The 14096-nt window shown below is 40.7% G+C and overlaps 1 protein-coding gene across 21 annotated transcripts in view; it reads left to right on the top strand.

Moving 5' to 3' along the window:
* Window positions 1–14096, top strand: part of ZNF518B (zinc finger protein 518B) — a 429620-nt gene that overhangs the window by 17920 nt on the left and 397604 nt on the right. For 3 of the 21 annotated variants that reach the window (XR_010601568.1, XR_006175690.2, XM_042855460.2), the window contains exon 2: window positions 10016–10275. The exons of the other annotated variants lie outside the window; for them this stretch is intronic. The gene's annotated coding sequence lies outside the window, so the exon portion shown is untranslated. The remainder of the gene's footprint in view (window positions 1–10015; window positions 10276–14096) is intronic. 21 annotated transcript variants of the gene reach the window in all.

Here is a 14096-nt window from a genome sequence, read left to right as displayed (position 1 = left end):
TTCTGTCCCCTTATCTTTTTGAGAATATGCTTCTTGCATTTTTTTAAATACATGAGATTAACAAATGAATAACAATGGCTGACCTGATGGCTGCTCTAACTTATGCTGGCCACTTTCAGCCCTGCGGAGTCAAAATCATAGCCAGCGATTGCCTCATCTGCCATATTGGCATTAGTAAAAGAGGTGACATAGGAGCCTCTTTGGAATGTCTGAGCCACTGGAGGATTTTCCCTTGTACTGGGGATAATTCCCCCAAGGTCATATAAATTTGCTGTATAGAAAGAGGCCACAGTGCACCAGTGTGTTTCCTTATGAAATCAACATATTCATAAAGTAATTCATTTTTCCTTCACAAATTCACACATCAGCACCAAACATATTCATATGCTCACTCAAATGTGAACGTCACATTTTTTAAAGCTTGTCAGTGTTAACGGAAGAGGTCCAAAAGACTAAATGCTAATTCACAGACAAGCGGGGAGAGGCAATATCTTTTATTGGACCAACTTATGCTGGTAAGAGACAACAGCTTTCAAGCTTATACAGAGGCTTAGGCTATGGCTACACTACGAGGTTTTAGCGACACGGCTGTGCTGCTACAGCTGTGCCGCTAAAAGGCACACAGTGTAACTGCTGTTTGTTGGCAGGAGAAAGCTCTACTGCCGATAAAAAATTTCCACCCCCCCACAAGCGGCAGCAGCTTTGTCGGCAGGAGAGCGCTCCTACAGTTATTTTCCCATTTTTTTAGGATGGCATTGGCCTCCTCCCAGCTAATCTTCTTATTTAATACATTTTTACTTTGTTGATCTAAAGATCATTATGGGCTACAATGAAGCTATGCCAGTTTACAGAGCCAAGATTCTGGCTCCATAGTTCTGATTTAATATATTGTAATTCTGGACAAATTTAGGATGCTGTTTTCAAAAGAGCTCAGCATTATCTTAAATGTGTTTTCAAAGTCAATGGGAGTTTAGGAAGAGATTTAGGTTAATGCTGAGTGCCTTTGAAAATCCTACTTAATTTACTTTAATTGTGAGTTCACTATTTATTGTGGTATTCCCTACTAGATCCCGTATTTTTGTGCCAAAAGCTAGTTTGTAATTTTCTCCAAAATTCATAACAGGTGCATCTTGTCTACAAAAGAGCATTTTTAGGTTGATATTGCAATCTGATTTATAATTTATTTATATGCCTTTAGACACAATTTCTTTTTGCATTTCTGCCCAGGCTTTTAAAATTAAAACAAAAGATAACTCTCTTGTAAGAGGTTTTACTTTAACTAAGGGATGACATCCTGAGACTTATGAATGTTTGGGGCGGGAGGGGGAAGGAATCAAGAGTGTCCTGAAGAGACTTTGTTTTTAGCCTTTAATTGCTAAAGGCAAGTGGGATACCATCCCCATTTAAATATTTGTAAAGAAACTGACGAGAAACAGACATAACTGTTCTTTTTTAACAAACCCTGAGTGGTCAAAAAGTCAACGTGGGTAGACATATGAATATTTCAGGTAGAAGAATAGTCTTGAGCGCTTGACTATTAGTTGCTTCATTTAAACTAGAGTAGCTGGTTTTGAAATGACCTACTTGATACAGTAACTAGCAGTGCCCAATCATCTCAGAAGGTTTGTGAGCTGGTCCTCCCTACTTTTCATCAGTTATGCTACAAAAATGTTGCTTCATTAACATTTAGGGCCTGATCCAAAACCCACTGAAGTCAATGGAAAGATTCCCATTGACTTCAATAGCCGTTTGATCAGGCCCTTAGCAGATACAGAGTATGATACAGAAAGTAATGATGTATGCTATGCCACATTAGGCATTTAAATGTAAATGTCTACCAATGAAACTTTTTTCTCCTGAAGAAATTATCTGCACTTTTATTGGGAAGTTATTCATGATCACAGCTGCTCTGAACACAGGAGTTAATGAGGCTAAGTACACCTACTCCAACCTATCATCTTGTACGTAATTCTTTCAAATTTAGTTAAACTTTGAGTTACTGTGGGATGAATACATTAGTCTACTGATTCTATAGCATGTTGTAATATTGATATCTCAGCTCCATTCACAAATATTAACTAAACCTTATGACAACTTTTGTGATGTAAGCTACAACCCCCATTTTACAAATGCGGAAATCGGAGACAGAGTTTAAGTAATTTTGCGCAAGATCACAATGCGAGTCAGTAAGAGTGCGGAGGAAAGAATTGGGCTCTGTCCACCAATAAATTATGTGGTTAGAGAGCATGGGCTGATCTATCTAGGGAGGTTTTGTGGCCCCATCATAGTAATGTCTGAGTGCCTGACAGATGTTTATGGATTTATCTTCAAAACACAACGTGAGTTACAGAATTATTATATCCTTTAAAAAAAATATGGAGAACTGAGGCACAGAAAGATTAATTGGCTTCCCCACCATCAGACAGGAAGTCTGTAGCACAGCTGGGAACTGAAATCAAATCGGTGGAGTCTTAGATTAGAATTTTAAGTACAAGACCATCCTTCCTGCTAATGGGCCCACATGTCCCCTTCTAGAAAAAAAGGTAGCGTTGTGCTCCAATAGAGGGGAAAGAGTGGCCATTAAATACTATCTTCTTCTGAAATTACATTTCTTTAATTAAAATCCCATTAAAGATAATGTTACAAGACAGGGAAGGTTCTGGAAAGTTCTGTACTATATTAGTTGGAAATTGAGAAGTAAGAAACTCAATCATTCGGACTATCAGACCAGACTGAAGTGAAGGAAGCTGTTACTAGGAGCCTTAAGGCAGCAGTTTGGGAATATATACCTTCCTGCTGGTGCTGCCCAAAAAGATTCTGAAGTGTTCTACTACAGGTGGCATATAGAAAGCTCAATAGGTGGTGGCTTTCATGGAGACTTATTAGCTAGAACCTAGGAGGCAGCCAAGAGGGAGTGAATAAGGTCCCTTGCTACAGGAAACTGCTGCATGCTTTGTTGCTTTTAGAATCACAGTAATGACCATGGTGGAGTCTTCAAAAGTGCGTAGGGGAATGAGGTACCAGTCCTACTCTAATTATTTGAACAAAGGACTAATATTGAAGGCCTGTTGGTTAAATATCAGTGAGTCTGGTCACCATTATCCAGAGGAATTAAGTGACACTGGAGCTTCATAGCAACAAGCGTATTAGCCTGGTGGGAATGAAAGCTGGAGCAGCTTAGCACCCATTTAAAGAAAATTAATTATTTTGTTTGTTTCAGCGAGGACTAACTTCTTATCCTAGGTACCCCTGCTTCTTGGGACTGGATGAAAAGTCTGCTTCTCTGCAGACCCTGCCTCTCCTCATCAGGGCCCTTTTACCAGTTCTAGAGGGCTTTGTTTAGGGTCCCTCACCTGAAGGGCCCCTCTCCTCTCCCAAGCTAGGGGGTGTTGTGGCCAGCTTTGACAGACAAACCTTCAAAGGCCGTGATGACTGTACATCTGTTAAGCATCTGTAATTGGGCTATCTAAAAGTCATTGACATTGGTTCCTGCAGACATGCCAAACTTCATACAACTGACTTAACCCTTGGTTATCCTTTAGCAAGCCACATACAACCACACACACATACACATAGTCACAAAACTGTTACAGATATCTTTCACATTCTTCATATCCATGAGGACATCTGTATTCAGTGCAAGGGGCAAGTGAATATATGTGTCGCACTACTGCACATAAAATAGACATGGAATCAGATTCTTCCCACAGTAGCTGGAAGAGGTGAAAAATAGACTGCAATGGGCTTTGGATCAGGGCCATAAGGAGACAGCTCAGAATCCCACTTGCTGATGTAACAAAAAAGATAGTTATGGAATGGATGCCTAGAAAATTTAATTGTTTTGCTGTGTCTTACCTTTTGCAGCACTAGAGATTTTGCAAGAACAGCCTTTCAGTGGGGTTATTGTTACCTGTAGAGAGGCTATATCCTCTTCATCAATACAAAAAACCATAGCTGCAGAGCCAAGACTGAAATCCTGGTCTTGTGGAGCCAAAAATGTAGGCCTCTATCACTTGAGCTAAAGGAAGAACTCTTAGCTGTCAGCTATAAAGGGACCCTTCTACCTATGGTGCAACCAGTCAATAGAGGACAACATATTCACACACACATTATATGTGTATATTCCCCAATTCTGTTCCTATCAAAGTCAATTAACATAATGGGAGCAGGATAGACTCCTACGATACACACACACACACAAAAAGTTAATATGCTTGATTACAACCTATGTAAAAATATTTCAAGGAGATTTAACTATATTGAAATTTGGTCAAAATATCAAATCAAGGTTATGTTTTTAAGGACTTGTGATGCAAACTTTTCAGAAATATTCTTTTTCACATTCAGATTTAATCTTGCAATTTTCAGGCCAAATCAATTTATCAAACCAAAGTTATAGGAAGATTATGCAGCGCTTTATTATAGAACCTGGTTGCAACCTTAACTATGTAGAGGATAGTGTATCTGCATAATGCAGACTTTGTAGCTTTTAATCTAGAGTGCTTTAGAATTATTATATTTTTGTTAACACAAGAGGATAGGCCCGCATAGTTCTGATTCACATACATGTATGGTAATAATTGAAGTTGTTTTTAACACTTAAAACTTTTTTTTTAAATGTAAGCACTTGTTACCAGGAGTATAGTGTATCTCATCATTTCTCACTTTGATTATCTGCAAATCCAATGCTTTTTCAAAAAAAAAAAAAAATCTGAAACTCATTTTACTTTTCAGCGAAGATTGAGAAGCAGAGTGCTGTGAGATCCTATGGTACTGGGACCTTCTTTAAGTCGTTTACAATCCCCTCCTTATTATATTATGTATCTTTTAATAGTTAAAGCTAAAACTACATTTGTCAGCATAAAATAAAGTAAATTTGTGATGTGACATTAAACTCATGGTTTGTCACTTATTGAGGTAGTTTACAACACTGAATCATCTGCCATCGATATCCCAGTCTATTATTACAAATGATCAAAGTTGTATTATAAATATAAAGGATTGTCACTGAACCTTAACAGTATTAGAGAAATTATCTAAACTGTCATGGGATGATGTTTCTTTTTTAATGTTTGTATGTCCTCTTACTGGGGATGCAGCCTCTCTTTTGGATCACCAGAATTTTGTTGGAATACATACATTGTCTTTGTGAGGGTGAACCACAAGACAAAACTTCAGGGGGGGGGGAATCAAATTAGTATCTTAGATGTCGAGAAGTATGGGGAATAAGCAGGAAGAACTCAAAATGCTAGTAAATAAACACATCTATGACATAGTTGGCATCACAGAGACTTGCTGGGATAATACACATGACTGAAATACAGAAGGGTACAGCTTGCTCAGGAAGGACAGGCAGGGGAAAAGGAGGGAGATGTTGCCTTATATATTAAAAATGTATACACTTGGACAGAGGCTGAGATGGAAATAGGAGACAGACTTTTTGAAAGTCTCTGGGTAAGGATAAAAAGGTTAAAAAACAAGGGTGATGTCATGGTAGGGGGTCTACTACAGACCACCTAATCAGGAAGAAGAGATGGGTGAGGCTTTTTTTAAACAACTAACAAAATCATCCAAAGCACAGGACTTGGTGGTGATGGGGGACTTCAACTACTCAGACATCCGTTTGGAAAATAACACAGCAGGGCACAGATTATCCAACAAGTTAATAGAATGTATTGGAGACAATTTTTTATTTCAGAAGGTGGAGAAAGCTACTAGGGGAGAGGCTGTTCTAGATTTGATTTTGACAAATAGGGAGGAACTGATTGAGAATCTGAAAGACAGCTTGGGTGAAAGTGATCATGAAATGAGGAGTTCATGATCCTAAGGAATGGTAGGAGGGAGAACAGCAAAATAAAGACAATGGATTTCAAGAAGGCAAAGTTTAGCTAACTCAGGGAGTTGGTAGGTAAGATCCCATTGGAAGCAAGTCTCAGGGGAAAAACAGTTGAAGACAGTTGGCAGTTTTTCAAAGAGACATTATTAAGGGCAAAAGAGCCAAACTATCCCATTGAGTAGGAAAGATAGGAAGTATGACAAGAGACCACTTTGGCTTAACCAGGAGATCTTCAATGATCTAAAAATAAAAGAATCCTACAAAAAGTGGAAACTAGATCAAATTACAAAGGATGAATACAAACAAATAACACAAGCATGTAGGGAGAAAATTAGAAAGGCCAAGGCATAAAAAAGATCAAACTTGGACATAAAGGGTAACAAGAAAACATTCTACAAATATATTATAAGCAAGAGGAAGACCAAGGACAGGGTAGGCCCATTACTCAATGGGTGGGGGTAGAGGTGAATAATAAGAGAAAATGTGGAAATGGCAGAGGTGTATAATGACTTCCTTGTTTCGATTTTCACCAAGAAGGTTGGTGGTGATTGGATGTCTAACATAGTTAATGCCAGTGCAAATGTGGTAGGATCAGAGGCTAAAATAGGGAAAGAACAAGTTAAAAATTACTTAGACAAATGTCTTCAAGTCACCAGAGCCTGATGAAATACATCGTAGAATACTCAAGGAGCTGACTGAGGAGATATCGGAGCTATTAGCGATTATCTTTGAAAAGTCATGGAAGACGGGAGAGATTCTGGAAGACTGGAAAAGAGCAAATATAGTGCCAATCTATAAAAAGGGAAATAAGGACAACCCAGGGAATTACAGACCAGTCACTTTAACTTCTGTACCCAGAAAGATAATGGAGCAAATAATTAAGCAGTCAATTTACAAACATTTGGAAGATAATAAGGTGATAAGTGACAGCATGGATTTGTCAAGAACAAATTGTGTCAAACCAACCTTTCTTTGACAGGGTAACAAGCCTTGTGGATGGGGGGAAAGTGGTAGATGTGGTATATCTTGACTTTAGTAAATCTATATCTTGACTTTAGTAAATCTTTTCATATGGTCTTGCATGACCTTCTCATAAACAAACTAGGGAAATGCAACCTAGATGGAGCTACTATAAGATGGATGCAAAACTAGTTGGAAAACGGTTCCCAAAGAGTAGTTATCTGTGGTTCACAGTCATGCTGCAAGGGCATAATGAGTGGGGTCCCACAGGGATCAGTTCTGGGTCCGGTTCTGTTCAATATCATCATCAGTGATTTAGATAATGGCATAGAGCGTACACTTAAAGTTTGCAGACAATACCAAGCTGGAAGGGGTTGCAAGTGCTTTGGAGGATAGGATTAAAATTCAAAATGATCTGGACAAACTGGAGAAATGGTCTGAAGTAAATAGGATGAAATTCAATAAGGACAAATGCAAAGTACTCCACTTAGGAAGGAACAATCAGTTGCACACATACAAAATGAGAAATGACTGCCAGGAAGGAAGGAGTACTGCAGAAAGGGATCTGGGGGTCATAGTGGACCACAAGCTAAATGAGAGTCAACAGTGTAACACTGTTGAGGAAAAAAAAAAAAAGCAAACATCATTCTGCGATATATTAGCAGGAGTGTTGTAAGCAAGACACAAGAAGTAATTCTTCTGCTCTACTCCACGCTGATTAGGCCTGAACTGGAGTATTGTGTCCAGTTCTGGGTGCTACATTTCAGGAAAGATGTGAAAAAATTGGAGAAAGTCCAGAGAAGAGCAACAAAAATGATTAAAGGTCTAGAAAGAATGACCTATGAGGGAAGATTGAAAAAAATGGTTTTGTTTAGTCTGGAGAAGAGAAGACTGAGAGGGGACATGATAACCGTTTTCAAGTACATAAAAGGTTGTTACAAGGAGAAGGGAGAAAAATTGTTCTACTTAACCTCTGAGGATAGGACAAGAAGCAATGAGCTTAAATTGCAGCAAGGGCGGTTTAGGTTGGCCATTCGGAAAAATTTCCTAACTGTCAGGGTAGTTAAGCACTGGAATAAATTGCCTAGGGAGGTTGTGAAAACTCCCTCATTGGAGATTTTTAAGAGCAGATTAGACAAACACCTGCCAGGGATGTCTAGAGCAGTAGTTCTTAACCTGGGGTGCACGCACCCCCTAGGGGTGCGAGATGCCCTTTCTGGGGGTGTCAGACATGCCAGATTTTTTTAGAAGGTAAATCATCAAAAACACAAATTAAGCACAGGCACATAAGTACAACTACTTTACATTTGTTAACGATTACTGTAATATACAAATATTTAGGTTTAAGGGGTGCGAGAACATATTTTGGTTTTTGATAAGGGGTGCAAGAACATATTTTGAGAACCAAAGGGGTGCAGGCTGCAGTAGAGGTTAAGAACCACTGGTGTACTCTAGATAATACTTAGTTCTGCCATGAATGCAGAGAACTGGACTAGATGGCCTCTTGAGGTCCCTTCCAGTCCTATGATTCTATTATTTAGGGCAGTTGGAGTAAGTTTCGGTACCATGCCTTATTTTTGTTAGAAAATATACTGTACTGTTCAAATAGTCTCCTATATAAAAATAGGATAAAATCCTGTCACTTATACAAAGGAATTGTGATGAGTCTAAAGAAAATATTCTGGAACCCATTTAGGAATAAGTCAAATGAAAATCTCCAACTGCTAAGTTTGTGTTTTAAAATACTCACTGCCCTTTAAAAATGTTAATGAATGTTATTTAAATCATAGGGATTGCACATAGACCTATTGACCTCAAAAGCTCATCATTGAACAGTATGACAAACAGTACATTCAGCACACAGACATTCCAGAAACAGGCTTGAAGTAGCTCCATCATCTAGAGTATCTCAATACTAAATTGAAACATCTCTATGATAATTCATTAATTTTATCAGTCCCAAATTAACACAGTACACTATATGCAGGAAGCCTTTAAAAACTTTATTGAATGTTACTATGTGGAAACAATGAGGTTTTACTGGTTAAGTACATTCTAATAGGCAAAATTGGAAGTCGTTCTAAGCCTGGTCAACTGACATACAAAGCTCCTCCATGCAGGACAATGACATAAGTTTTGATCAGCAAATGGGCATGATTTGCTCTCAGATATGGACATCAATGCCCAGGATTCCTTTTTAGAACTTTTGGTCCCCCTGAAGGGAGGGAAGTGGCAGGGCCCACTCACTACCAATTCAGATTCAGACTCGACCTCAGAGTCCAAAATCAGATTTCTTGCAGTCTTGACATGTACCATACCTACCAGAACTACCTGAATGTGAAGTCCCTCTCTAGTGGAGGCCTACTCAGGTTCTCAGGACAGTTACTGGCCAGTGGCAGATTTTAGTATGGCAGAGAAAGACACATTGCCAGCAAAGTGATTCCACTTATCTTAAGGAAGTTTGTCTAGTGACAATGGATCTTCCCGGGCACAGGCTTTACTAACCCACTGGCACAAGTTTCTGTTGAGGGGATTCTAAGGTTTGCAAACAGATCAGCAGTAGCTGACAACTTAGGGCTACATTTTTACTCAGGCCAGCAGCAAGTTACTACCTCTCTGAAGCAAGGAAGAGCAAGGTGGGAATTGTGGCTCTCTGAACCACAATTGCTTGCTTGGAAACTCCTGGGATTGCACAGGTACACATCATCCCTTACTATGGGTTGTGTCCTTGGGGCACAATCTGACCCTTATACTATACAGTGGTAAGTGCTTTATAAATGCCTGTAGAGAGGCAGGTTCTGTCATCCATCACTCTGCTGGCCTTTCTTCTCTGGATGCTGTGGGGCATCAGATGACTGAGTCAGTTTGGATATGTCTACGCTGCATCTGGGAGCAACCTCTTCCCCTCCCTCCAGCCCGCCACCTCCAGCATGGATCCATAGATTAGAGGGGCTTGCATTAGCATGTTAAAAATAGCTGTGTAGATGGTGCTTTGACCTTGTGACTTGGGCTGGAGCTTGGGCTCTGAAGCCCACCCCCTCCCTCCAGACTTCAGCTCCTAAGCCACAATGTCTACACAGATATTTTTAGTGTGCTAGCCCAAGCCCCTCGAGCACAGGTCTGTGGTCTCTGACTGGGAAGCTCACTCCCAGATGCAATGTAAGCATACTCTTTGAAAACAGGAACCAGGTTTCTAAGAACTGTTTTTTCCTCCTTAAGGGACTGTTCCACCTGCTCTTGAAATTAACAATGAGTCTTCCAGCTGACTTTGATGGGAGTTGGATTGGGCCCTAGAAGAATGTCTCTTTCCCCACTCTCGTTTTGCCATCCTCATGCTGACATGCAGCTACTCATACTACTTTTCTCTTCATCCTCTTGCACCGGGGACAAATGAATCGAAAGAGAGCTAGGAGTGCTGGCAAAAATTTCTTCAGCTGTAGTAGGAACTCAGGTGGTGCAGCATCCTTGGAAAGACTGAGGTATGTGTGTGACATTAATTTTGAAGGGCACACAATTAAACAAAATCAAATACATTCTTGTAAGAAAATCTGGAATATGGAGCAGCTGCCCAGCCATCAATGACCTCAGGACCTCCTGGGGCTGTAGGAAGCAAAGAGAGATTCAGATCTACACAAAAGACATTAGTTAATGCGTGAGTGGGCTTTTGTCTTCCCATATTCCTGAGATTTGTTGATTCTTCTTTTGTTTTCCTATTTTACATGTGTGTCATTTTCATGCAGACATCTTATAGTAATTTGAAAGGACGTCCTAATGGTTTTTAGCCAGACTATTTTTAATATCTTGTTCACAGCAGTTGAAGAAGCAGGAAATCAGTGATGATAGTAGATGTTTATGCTTACAGACTTTGTTATTACAGTGTGTCTTCCATGTACCAGAACTAATTGCTGTGCATACTCAGTGCAGTTGCACAAATTCTGCTGATTTTAATAATACATGCTGTGACCGGTGTCCCAGTGGGGGGCAGCTGTGGTCACTCAATTAGGGTGAACTGCAAAGAATGTGGCAGACAATCCCCCAAAAGCTGGTGGATATTCCGATACTTAGATTTACCAAACCAGCATAAAATAGCTTCTTTATTACCTTACTGGTTACTCAGAAGTCCAAACAACACAGTTCCCTTAAAGTGATCCAGCCTCAGGCCTCCATCCAGGTACCTAAAGCAAATAGGATGATTTCTGAAAATCTTATTTCATCATATAAAAGAAAAGGTTCTACCAATCCCAAAGGATCGAACACATTACCTCCCAGGTTAATGAATGTTTCAGATCTTACCCAAATACACGCTACAGCCAATTCTTATTAACTAAACTAAAATTTATTTAAAAAAACAACAGAGAAAGAGAATATGGTTAAAAGATCAATATACATACAGACATGAGTTCAGTCCATTGAGGTTCAGATTCATAGCAGAGATGGTAAGCTTTGTAGTTGCAAAGAGTTCTTTAGTATTCAGTTAATAGGTCATAGTCCAGTGTCCAAATATCATATTCAGGGCGTACCAGTATAACTGGAACCTCAGTCTTGCGACTCAGACTTCCCCTGATGAAGCTTAAGCAGATCTGAGATGGCAGAATCAGGACCCAAGGGTCTTTTTATACAGTGTTCTAGCATCCACTTGACCATGCAGTCCTGGTTAGTAAACAATGGCCTTTGATGTAACCTTTTGCTTAAACATCATCAGTAATTAGTTAGATAAATTAACATAGGGCAATTTATCCATTAGGCAGTCTATCACAGACTTCAAAGAGACATATAGACAATGACATTATTTTACCAAAGATTCATCTAAATGCTAATATTCCATCTTGATCTCTGAATTAATAGTTAGTGACAGACAGGAACTGTCCAATTACATGGATAGCATCTAAGATACACAATTAATATTACCTCTAAATTCCAACATAGGTTTGCATTTCAAAATTCCAGTCTACTTAGCATGCAATGGCCCTAATTAACATTTCTAACATGTTTTTAAAGGTCAGCTTTGGGTCATTCAGGCTGCAAGCTGTTTAACCCTTTCTGGCCATGAGTTATATTTTATATAAGATTTGCTGCAATTATATAGCAGTGGTAGCAACAATGGTTTGCTATCAGCTGTAGGTGATGGCTAGTGGTGTTCTCTTACTTTCTTTGTTGGGCCAGTCCTGTAGTAGGTGACTTCTGGGAACCCTTCTGGCTCTGTCAATCTGTTTCTTCACTTCACCAGGTGGGTATTGTAGTTTTAAGAACGCTTGATAGAGATCCTGTAGGTGTTTGTCTCTGTCTGAGGGATCGGAGCAAATGTGAACGTATCTTAGAGCTTGGCTGTAGACAATGGATCGTGTGATATGGTCTGGATGCAAGCTGGAGACATGTAGGTAAGTATAGTGGTCAGTAGGTTTCCGGTATAGGGTGGTGGTTATGTGACCATCGCTTATTAGCACTGTAATGTCCAGGAAGTGGCTCTTTTGTGTGGACTGGTCCAGGCTGAGGTTGATGGTGGGGTGGAAATTGTTAAAATCATGGTGGAATTCCTCAAGGGCCTTCTTCCTATGGGTCCAGATGATGACTATGTCAGAAGACTGAGAGGGGGACTATGTCAGAAGACTGAGCGGGGACACGATAGCAGTTTTCAGGTATTTAAAAGGGTGTCATAAGGAGGAGGGAAAAAAACTTGTTCACCTTAGCCTCTAAGGATAGAACAAGAAGCAATGGGTTTAAACTGCAGCAAGGGAGGTCTAGGTTGGACATTAGGAAAAAGTTCCTAACTGTCAGGGTGGTTAAACACTGGAATAAATTGCCTAGGGAGGTTGTGGAATCTCCATCTCTGGAGATATTTAAGAGTAGGTTAGATAAATGTCTATCAGGGATGGTCTAGACAGTATTTGGTCCTGCCATGTGGGCAGGGGACTGGACTCGATGACCTCTCGAGGTCCCTTCCAGTCCTAGAATCTATGAATCTATGAATCAATGTAGCGCAAGTAGAGTAGGGGCGCTAGGGGACGAGAGCGGAGGAAGCGTTGTTCTAAGTTAGCCATAAAAATGTTGGCATACTGTGGGGCCATGCGGGTACCCGTAGCAGTGCCACTGACTTGAAGGTATAAATTGTCCCCAAATCTGAAATAGTTATGGGTGAGGACAAACTCACAGTGTTCAGTTCTATCCAGAGTTAATTTTATTAAGTATTTCCATCCACACTTAGTTAATGCTTGTAAAAACACTTGGGTTATTTGGGGGGACTTCTAAAACTATTTTGGGCATAAATATACACAATGATACCCACATGCATACTTTTAAATAGCTGGGTCTGTTTTTTCCTTCTTTCCTGGTATAGTTTTGTTTGTTAAAGCTTTATTTATTTTTAATGTATGTGGTGGTGTGTTCTTTTATGCCTTATGCTTTTTATGCCTCATGGAGAAGAACTGTGTTCTGGTATGTTAGTACCTTGGGTGTATATGAATTCTTTCCTGGGACTCCGTAATATGTATTTTGCTGGAGCAGGGAGAGCCAGGTAACATGATTTAATCACTAAATGTAGGCATGTGGGTTCTTTCAGGGCTTGTAAAGTCACTGAAGCTGTAATTCAACTTTCTTCTTCGAGTGCTTGCTCATATCCATTCCATTAGGTGTGCGCGCGCCGCGTGCACGATCGTCGGAAAATTTTCTACCCTAGCAACACCGGCGGGTCGGCTGTGGAGCCCCCTAGAGTGGCGCCTTCATGGCGCTGAATATATACCCCAGCCGACCCGGCGCCCCCTCAGTTCCTTCTTACCGCCCCTGACGGTCGTTGGAACTGTGGAGCGCGGCATAGCTGTTCTCCACTCTCCCTAGCTTAGTTAGTTATTCACAGTTAAATAGTTTTTAAAAGTTGTTCATTTGTTACTAGTTGTTATAATAGTTCAAGGGGATTAAGGGGGTTGTCTCCCCCTTTCTCCCCCGGCCGCGGGACCGGGCTCATGCCCAACGCTCCCGGCTTCAAGCAGTGCGCCTCCTGCGCTAAGCCTATGCCCACGAGCGACCCGCACGACTCCTGTCTGAAGTGCCTGGGAGAGTCCCATCAAACAGATAAGTGCAAGATCTGTAAGGCCTTCAGACCAAGGACCAAGAAGGAGCGGGACTTTCGGCTCCGGCAACTCCTTATGGAGGCGGCACTTAGTCCGGACGCTCCATCAACGAGTCAGGCCCCGGCACCTAGCACCTCGGTGCGCAGTGCCCCGGCGGCACCGGCCATGCCGACCACGCGAGTGGCGTCGGACAAGCCTCCCCGGCACCGGACCTCGTCGGCACCGCAAGCACAACA

The sequence above is a fragment of the Chrysemys picta genome, chromosome 5, assembly GCF_011386835.1.
Source record: "Chrysemys picta bellii isolate R12L10 chromosome 5, ASM1138683v2, whole genome shotgun sequence".
NCBI classification, from domain to species: Eukaryota; Metazoa; Chordata; order Testudines; family Emydidae; genus Chrysemys; species Chrysemys picta.
The sequence above is the reverse complement of the archived record's forward strand: the minus strand, read 5'-3'. Positions and strand labels throughout refer to the sequence as shown.